The 9,150-nt window shown below is 48.2% G+C and overlaps 1 long non-coding RNA gene across 1 annotated transcript; it reads right to left on the bottom strand.

The window, feature by feature from the left end:
• Positions 1–2,326: 2,326 nt before the first annotated feature.
• On the bottom strand, positions 2,327–6,560 carry LOC141501914 (uncharacterized). The gene is made up of 2 exons (XR_012472332.1): positions 6,484–6,560; positions 2,327–4,370 (listed from the first exon to the last, which is right to left on the bottom strand). It is a non-coding gene; the product is annotated as an uncharacterized LOC141501914 (long non-coding RNA).
• Between the last annotated feature and the right edge of the window lie 2,590 nt (positions 6,561–9,150).

The following is a 9,150-nucleotide window of genomic DNA, read 5'->3' on the forward strand; positions in this document are numbered from 1 at the left end:
CGCACTGGGTCCTGGGTCCTCTCTTGGGTCCCAGAAAACCTGTGTCCTCTCTTGGATCCTGGATCCTGGGAGGCCTGCGTCCTAGAAGACCTGTGTCCTGTCCTTTAGGTCCTGTTCTTGGGTCTTGGGTCCTGGAAGGCCTGGGTCTTCTCTTGGGTCCCAGAAGACCTGTGTCCTCTCTTGAGTCCTGTGTCCTGTTCTTGGGTCTTGGGTCCTGGGAGGTCTGTGTCCTCTGTTAGATCCTGGAAGGCCCGTGTCCTCTCTTGGGTCCTGGCTCCTGGAAGGCCCGTGTCCTCTCTTGGGTCCTGGCTCCTGGAAGGCCCGTGTCCTCTCTTGGGTCCTGGCTCCTGGAAGGCCCGTGTCCTCTCTTGGGTCCTGGCTCCTGGAAGGCCCGTGTCCTCTCTTGGGTCCTGGCTCCTGGAAGGCCCATGTCCTCTCTTGGGTCCTGGCTCCTGGAAGGCCCGTGTCGTCTCTTGGGTCCTGGCTCCTGGAAGGCCCGTGTCCTCTCTTGGGTCCTGGCTCCTGGAAGGCCCGTGTCCTCTCTTGGGTCCTGGCTCCTGGAAGGCCCGTGTCCTCTCTTGGGTCCTGGCTCCTGGAAGGCCCGTGTCGTCTCTTGGGTCCTGGCTCCTGGAAGGCCCGTGTCCTCTCTTGGGTCCTGGCTCCTGGAAGGCCCGTGTCCTCTCTTGGGTCCTGGCTCCTGGAAGGCCCGTGTCCTCTCTTGGGTCCTGGCTCCTGGAAGGCCCGTGTCCTCTCTTGGGTCCTGGCTCCTGGAAGGCCCGTGTCCTCTCTTGGGTCCTGGCTCCTGGAAGGCCCGTGTCCTCTCTTGGGTCCTGGCTCCTGGAAGGCCCGTGTCCTCTCTTGGGTCCTGGCTCCTGGAAGGCCCGTGTCCTCTCTTGGGTCCTGGCTCCTGGAAGGCCCGTGTCCTCTCTTGGGTCCTGGCTCCTGGAAGGCCCGTGTCGTCTCTTGGGTCCTGGCTCCTGGAAGGCCCGTGTCGTCTCTTGGGTCCTGGCTCCTGGAAGGCCCGTGTCGTCTCTTGGGTCCTGGCTCCTGGAAGGCCCGTGTCCTCTCTTGGGTCCTGGCTCCTGGAAGGCCCGTGTCCTGGAAGGCCTGGGTCTTCTCTTGGGTCCTGTGTCCTGTTCTTGGATCCTGGAAGGCCTGGGTCCTCTCTCGGGTCCTGGAAAGCTTTTTGTGCTCTCTTGGGTCCTGGAAGACCTGTGTCCTCTGTTGGGTCCTGGGTCCAGGAAGGCCCGTGTCCTCTCTTGGGTCCTGGGTCCTGGGAGGCCCGTGTCTTGGAAGGCCTGGGTCCTCTCTCGGGTCCTGGAAAGTCTGTGTCCTCTCTTGGGTTCTGGAAGACCTGTGTCTTCTCTTGGATCCTGGATCCTGGGTCCAGGAAGACCTGTGTCCTCTGTTGGATCCTGTGTCCTGTTCTTGGGTCTTGGATCCTGGAAGGCCTGTGTCCTCTCTTGGGTCCTGGGTCCAGGAAGGCCCGTGTCCTCTCTTGGGTCCTAGGTCCTGGGAGGCCCGTGTCCTGGAAGGCCCGTGTCATCTCTTGGGTCCTGGGAGGCCTGGGTCCTCTCTTGGGTCCTGGAAGACCTGTGTCTTTTCTTGGGTTCTGGATCCTGGGTCCAGGAAGACCTGTGTCCTCATTGGATCCTGTGTCCTGTTCTTGGGTCTTGGGTCCTGGAAGGCCTGGGTCCTCTCTTGGGTCCTGGGAGGCCTATGTCCTCTGTTGGATCTTGGGAGGCCTGTGTCCTGTTCTTGGGTCTTGGGAGGCCCATGTTCTGGAAGGCCTGGGTCCTCTCTTGGGTCCTGGGTCCTGTAAGGCCTGGGTCCTCTGTTGGATCCTGGAAGGCCTGGGTCCTCTGTTGGATCCTGGGAGGCCTGGGTCCTCTGTTGGATCCTGGAAGGCCTGGGTCCTCTGTTGGATCCTGGAAGGCCTGGGTCCTCTGTTGGATCCTGGAAGGCCTGGGTCCTCTGTTGGATCCTGGAAGGCCTGGGTCCTCTCTTGGGTCCTGGAAGGCCTGGGTCCTCTCTTGGGTCCTGGGAGGCCTGGGTCCTCTCTTGGGTCCTGGGAGGCCTGGGTCCTCTCTTGGGTCCTGGAAGGCCTAGGTCCTTTGTTGGATCCTGGATCCTGGGTCCAGGAAGACCTGTGTCCTCATTGGATCCTGTGTCCTGTTCTTGGGTCCTGTGTCCTGCGTCCTAGAAGACCTGTGTCCTGTTCTTGGGTCCTTGGAGGCCCGTGTCATCTCTTGCGTCCTGGGAGGCCTGGGTCCTCTCTCTTGGGTCCTGGATCCTGGGTCCAGGAAGACCTGTGTCCTCGTTGGATCCTGTGTCCTGTTCTTGGGTCCTGTGTCCTGCGTCCTAGAAGACCTGTGTCCTGTTCTTTAGGTCCTGTTCTTGGGTCTTGGGTCCTGGAAGGCCTGGGTCCTCTGTTGGGTCCTGGAAGGCCTGGGTCCTCTGTTGGATCCTGGAAGGCCTGGGTCCTCTGTTGGGTCCTGGAAGGCCTGGGTCCTCTGTTGGATCCTGGAAGGCCTGGGTCCTCTCTTGGGTCCTGGAAGGCCTGGGTCCTTTGTTGGATCCTGGATCCTGGGTCCAGGAAGACCTGTGTCCTCATTGGATCCTGTGTCCTGTTCTTGGGTCCTGTGTCCTGCGTCCTAGAAGACCTGTGTCCTGTTCTTGGGTCCTGGGAGGCCTGTGTCCTGGGAGGCCTGGGTCCTCTCTTGGGTCCTGGATCCTGGGTCCAGGAAGACCTGTGTCCTCGTTGGATCCTGTGTCCTGTTCTTGGGTCCTGTGTCCTGCGTCCTAGAAGACCTGTGTCCTGTTCTTTAGGTCCTGTTCTTGGGTCTTGGGTCCTGGAAGGCCTGGGTCCTGGAAGGCCTGGGTCCTCTCTTGGGTCCCAGAAGACCTGTTTCCTCTCGAGTCCTGTATCCTCTTCTTGGGTCTTGGGTCCTGGGAGGCCTGTGTCCTGGAAGGCCTGGGTCCTCTCTTGGGTCCTGGATCCTGGGAGGCCTGCGTCCTAGAAGACCTGTGTCCTGTCCTTTGGGTCCCGTTCTTGGGTCTTGGGTCCTGGGAGGCCCGTGTCCTCTCTTGGATCCTGGGAGGCCCGTGTCTTGTCATTGGTCCTGTGTACTGGGTCATGGAAAGCCTGCATCCTGACTCCTGGTTCTGGTAGGTCTGACTTCTGGGTCCTTGGTAGAAGGTAGTGGTTCATGGGTCCTGGAAAGCCAGATTTCTGTATAAGATAGAATCCTGGTAAAAGTCCTGAGTCTTGGGTCCTGGATCCTGGTAAAGAGTCTGAATTCTGGGTCCTAGTAAAACCCTTGAGGTTGACTGCTGGGTGCTGAATGAAGGGCTGAATGTTGGGTTCTCCTTCCTGTTGGATACTCATGGAAGGCCTAAGACTTAGATAGTAGGTCCAGGTTCCTAGAAAGCCTAAGGCTTAGATCTTGAATTCTACATCCTTGTGGAAAGCCCAAGTCTTGAGTGCTGAGTCCTATTGGAAGGACTTAGCCTTGCATCTTGCCTCCTGATGGAAAGTATGGGTCCAAGATCCTCCTGAAAGGCCTTATCCCTGAAGTCTTGTATCTTGACTCCTGATGGAAACTATGGGTCCAAGATCCTCCTGAAAGGCCTTATCCCTGAAGTCTTGTGTCTTGACTCCTGATGGAAACTATAGGTCCAGGGTCCTCCTGAAAGCCTAAGCTTGGGTCCTGGCTCCTGGCTTAAGGTTTTTGTAGACCCAGGCTCTTGGAATGCCCTGAGGTTTGGGTCCTGGCTCCTGAAGGTTCATTGAAGGCTCAAGGCTTTGGTAAAGGGTCCTTGGTAGAAGGTTTGGATCCTTTTGTTTCCAGGGGGAGTTTTGTGGTCCTGGTCTGGCTCCATTGGCTTCTTATGGAAGGAATGAGACCTGTGTGATAGTGTGGGAGGCTTGGTTCCCGGCTCCCGGTGGGAGGCTTGGTTCCCGGCTCCCGGTGGGAGGCTTGGTTCCCGGCTCCCGGTGGGAGGCTTGGTTCCCGGCTCCCGGTGGGAGGCTTGGGTGCCTTGCCTCCCTGTGGGAGACTGAAGTCCCTTGGCTCCTGGTGGGAGGCTTGGGTGCCTTGCCTCCCTGTGGGAGAGTGAAGTCCCTTGGCTCCTGGTGGGAGGCTTGGTTCCCAGGTCCTGGTGGGAGGCTTGGGTGTCTTTGTTCCCGGTGCAAAGCTTAAGAGACTTGGGTTGTGCTTTCTCTTGGAGGCTTGGGTCCCTTGCATTCCTTTGGAAAGCTTGCTTTCTAAAGTGGAAGGGAGGTCCAGAAAGGCCAATTCCTGGCAAAGGCGTTAATTGAGGCTCCAAGGACAAGGCTCCTCTTCCCACACGCCATGTTCAGTATTCACCTAGCCAAGAACCAAATGAAACATTTACCACTCTGGAAACCCAGGGGAAGACTCCAGATACTTCCAGACTAATCTTACAACCCAACCCAAATAGAAAATTGCTTTACCATGGTACCAAGTAGAACACTAGGCCTTAAAAGCTCTGAGTGGAAGATACTAAATAATTATTTCTTGGTTCTCTTCTCCCAAGTGATAGACATCCCTAAACCAATGAAAGTACTTCACCAAAGTACAATATTCTGATCTCTAGTTGCCCAGGTACAGACACTAAAAGTGAATTTAGGGTCCCAGTGGCTAGATAAAAATGTCAAGATCCAAGGTACCAATCAAAATACCAATCAAAACACTGGATGAGTATGGTGTTCCAAAGAAGATATCAAATTCCCTAAACAACTGAAAAACCTTGGATTCCAGTAGTCCCAAGTGGAAACTAGTAGATGCCTCTGGACTCCATGGTTACATTTTCATTTTGATCTCTTTGGATCTCGTATGTGCAAATTTTGCAGATGAGGAATCCCTACCTATGGACAAAAATCATTAGTTTCTAATTCCAGATGCCAAGCAGGAATTTAGGGTTAGAGACAAGGAAAAGTTAAAATTCTAGATACCAAGTAGAATCTTTTTGTTAATTTTGGACAGTATGTGAAATTAAAGAACATTCCCCTTGATACCTAGAATCAAAAGATCTGAAAAACTAGACAACTTAAAAATTTGGAATATTGCATTTAGTGAAAAAATTACAATTCCTGATCATGATAATATTTGCAAAACACTTAATAATCTAATAAGCTTGGGAGGCAGATTCTATCTATCCCCTTAATGAAGAAAATGAGGTTTAAGTTGAAGTGACTTCCAGGTCTCATAACTCTATTTTACTACCTAGCTCCTTCAAATAGAAAATTTGAAATTCTCAGACATCAAGTAGAAAAGGGGGTTGTTTCTAGATGCTAAGAGTATTTGTACCTAGACAGTATAATTTTCCTGAAAAAAAATCTAATTTCTAATACTATATTTTCTCCTCAAGGATGATTTCTCTCAACACATCAATTCTGATCAATGTTTAGCATAGAAACAATGTAAAGACTATCAGACTGCTTCTGTGGGGGGATGGGGGGAAGGAAGGGAGAGTGGGGGAAAATTCAAAATTCAAAACCTTATAAAAATGATAGGTAGAAACTATCGTATTTAATTGGAAAACTAGTAAACTAATTTTTAAAAATTGCTAGCATTCATAGCATCTTGGTTGTAAAATCACTCATTTGATCCTTACAAAGATATCAGTGAATTAATTGCCATTATTATTCCCAAATTACAAAGGAGGAAACTGAGGCTCATGGAGATTAAGTGAGTCACAGAGCTAAGTATCTGAAGCATGAAATGAACTAGGGTCTTCCTTACTTCAAATTCACTGTGCCACATAAGCTAATTCATGTGATTCTTCTGGTGCTACTGAGAAAAGTACATTTCAATGACTCTGGAGCCAATAGGACATGCTTTAAATCCTATCTGATGCTTATTGTTTGGTGTTGAACAAGTTGGATCCATGGATCTCCATTTCCTTCCTTTTGAGGTTTTTGCAAAGCAATGGGGTTAAGTGACTTGCCCAAGATCACATAGCTAAGTAATTATTAAGTGTCTGAGGCCAGTGCTCTATTCACTGTGCCATGTAGCTGCCCCCTCCATTTCCTTTCTAGGATTAGAGGGTTGGAACTAGATGGCTTCTGAGGTCAAGCTTAGTAGCTTTGATACAGATGCCAAGGGAAAATTGAAATTTCAGTCTTTGTTGGTGTTTAATGTTTGCTGTGTTCCAGGGTCTCACTCATTTCTTTCCCCTTCATCTTGCTATGTATGTGGACACAGCAGTGCATATTATCCTTCTGACTTTAAAAGGCTTACTTTCTGCTACTTCCCAGCATGTCATTTCCCTAACATGATAATCTTTCTCACACTGAAATCTTGTTTCCCCAAACCCCAAAGATCAATATTTTCCCCTAACTGGCAATATGGCAGGTTAGATAGGACCTTAGAACCTTTGCAGAGGATTACTCTATAGGTTGGTTTAGAAGGAATACCTTCTCCTCAACAGGACTATGGGGGTTACTGCCCCACCTACCTTCAAGAGCCTCATGTCCTCAATGTCTGAGATTTCATTCAGGCTTCTTTCCCAAAGCGAGGTTGCCTTTTCATTTTTATGTGATTTTATGTGATTCTTAATCCATATCCTCCTGAAGCACCTTCTAGGGATGGCCATTCACTCAGAATGCTAAGGGTTTATCTGTGGATATCAAAAAAAATGTCATAAAATTAGGATCTTTATGAAGGTCATATCCAACCACTTCTCTTAGATACATTGCACATTATCTTGAGAGATTCCCTTTTAAATACAGGAGCTCTGTGGATTTTGGATTCTAGTTAGTCCTATTCACTACCTTACACTGCCTAGGCCAGAGACTGAACTATGACTAAATTATCTTTTTTACTAACATTTGTACTTTCTGGAAATTTCAGGAAGGCGGATTTGTAAGGAGGTTATAAATCTGGAATGACTATGATGACTTCACCAGGTAAGAGTAACTGTCCTAAATGTTAGGTGACTTGATGAAAAAAATTGCCTCAGCCTTAACTGCCTGTCATTTCCCACCCCCATTCTCTTATCAATTTGCCACTAGACTTTGATGACCCTACTAGAAAGTGAAGCTATGCATCACTTGAAAAGTCAAGACATAAGCCTCAAAAATCTCACTGGTTCTCTTCCAAAATGAAAGAACTACAACAATGAGTCAGACATACAGAAATAGAGAGATTAGAGCTGGGAAAGGCATAATATACGATCAGCACTTCTGTTCAAAGTCAGAGACATTTAGAAATGGAAAGGGCTTGGAGGAAATAGTAAGAAAGATGTACAGAGAGAAGGGGGTGGACCAGGGCCAGGTGGATGCTGGGTAAGGGGTGTTATGTGGGCTTGGGGCCTCTTGGCTGCAGGGCCGGGGATCTGTTTGTTGTGCCACTCAACTACCCTACTGCAGAGACAGAGTGAAAGGAGTAATTTTTGTGACTTATCCTAAAGAATATGATCCAGGGGCAGCTAGGTGGCATAGGGGATAAAGCACTGGCCTTGGAGTCAGGAGTACCTGGGTTCAAATCCAATCTCAGACACTTAATAATTACCTAGCTGTGTGGCCTTGGGCAAGCCACTTAACCCCATTTGCCTTGCAAAAAAAAAAGCAAAAAAAAGAGTAGAAAACCTAAAAAAAAAAAAGAATATGATCCACCTGCCACAGAGCTAGTGGTGCTGGAATACAGACTGAAGCAAATTTTTCTGGGGGGTGTTGCAGGGCAAATGGGACTGGGTGACCTGCTTGGAGCTGCACAGCTGGGTGATTGTTGGGTGTCTGAGGCCGGATTTGGACATGGGTGCTCCTAGCTCAAGGGCCAGTGATCTGTCTGCCACCCAGCCACCCCTACTATTATTACTACTACTATCTTATGTTATTTTTTGTCTCTTTTTGGTTTTTGTAGGGCAATGGGGTTGGGGTGGCTTGCATAGGGTCACACAGTTGGGTGATTGTTGGGTGTCTGGGACCAGATTTGGGCTTGGGTACTCCTGGCTCCAGGGCAGGTGCCCCATCTACTGTGGTACCTGGACATACCTACTACTGCTACTACTACTATTATTATTATTATTATTATTATTATTATTATTATTATTATTATTATTATATTGTTATTGTTATTAATTTTAATTTTTTCTCTTCCTTTTACTTATGCAGGTCTATATTTTCTTGGGGGAGGGGGTATTATGTTTACTCTTAAATAAGAATATTTTAGGAATGTATAAACACACTTGTACAAAATAAATAAAGAATAAACAAATTTATAAAAAGAAAGAAGGGGCGGCCAGGGGGCGTAGTGGATAAAGCACAGGCCCTGGAGTCAGGAGTACCTGGGTTCAAATCCAGTCTCAGAGACTTCATACTCACCTGTGTGACCTTGGGCAAGCCACTTAACTCCTTTGCCTTGCCAAAAAAAAAAAAAGAAATGTGAGATTTGAGGAACCAAGTAAAGGGGGAAATTTTAAAATCAGCTGATGATTGAAGTGAACATAATGGTACATGTATTGCCTATATCAGATTGCTTATTGGTTTGGGAGGGAGGAGAGAAGGAAGTGAGGGAGAAAAAAATTAATGTTGGAAATTGTCTCTGCAATGGAAATTTTAAATGGAAAATAACCAATAAGGAAAAAAATAAATGAAGGTTTAGGGACATCTAATAAGGAGGTATAATCAGATAAAGGAGAGAGAAAAATAGAAAATGAGTTTAAGAAATGGCAAGGACTTTAATTGGGTATTCAAGTCATGATCAGAGGTAGACCAGTAAATGGGGAAAAAAAAACTAAGTACTTTTCTGGTGCAAAGGAGGGCTAAAAAATTTTACACAGATCCTGATGATAGAAGATTGGGGGTGGGGTGGGGGTTATAATCAGGTTGTCAAATCAGATTCAGAGACACTCAGAAAGTAAGAGGCTAGTCTTCAAAATCAGTGATATTTATAAGTAAATATTTAAAAAAGCAAAAGTGATCATTTAAAGATATGTAGAAGGGAAGGCTAGGTGGTACAGTGGATAAAGCACTGGCCCTGGAGTCAGGAGTACCTGGGTTCAAATCTGGTCTCAGACACTTAATAATTACCTAGCTGTGTGGCCTTGGGCAAGCCACTTAACCCCATTTGCCTTGCAAAAAAACAAAACCTAAAAAAAAAATAAAGATAAAGGATATAGGGG

Source organism: Macrotis lagotis, chromosome X (genome assembly GCF_037893015.1).
Source record: "Macrotis lagotis isolate mMagLag1 chromosome X, bilby.v1.9.chrom.fasta, whole genome shotgun sequence".
Taxonomy (NCBI): domain Eukaryota; kingdom Metazoa; phylum Chordata; class Mammalia; order Peramelemorphia; family Peramelidae; genus Macrotis; species Macrotis lagotis.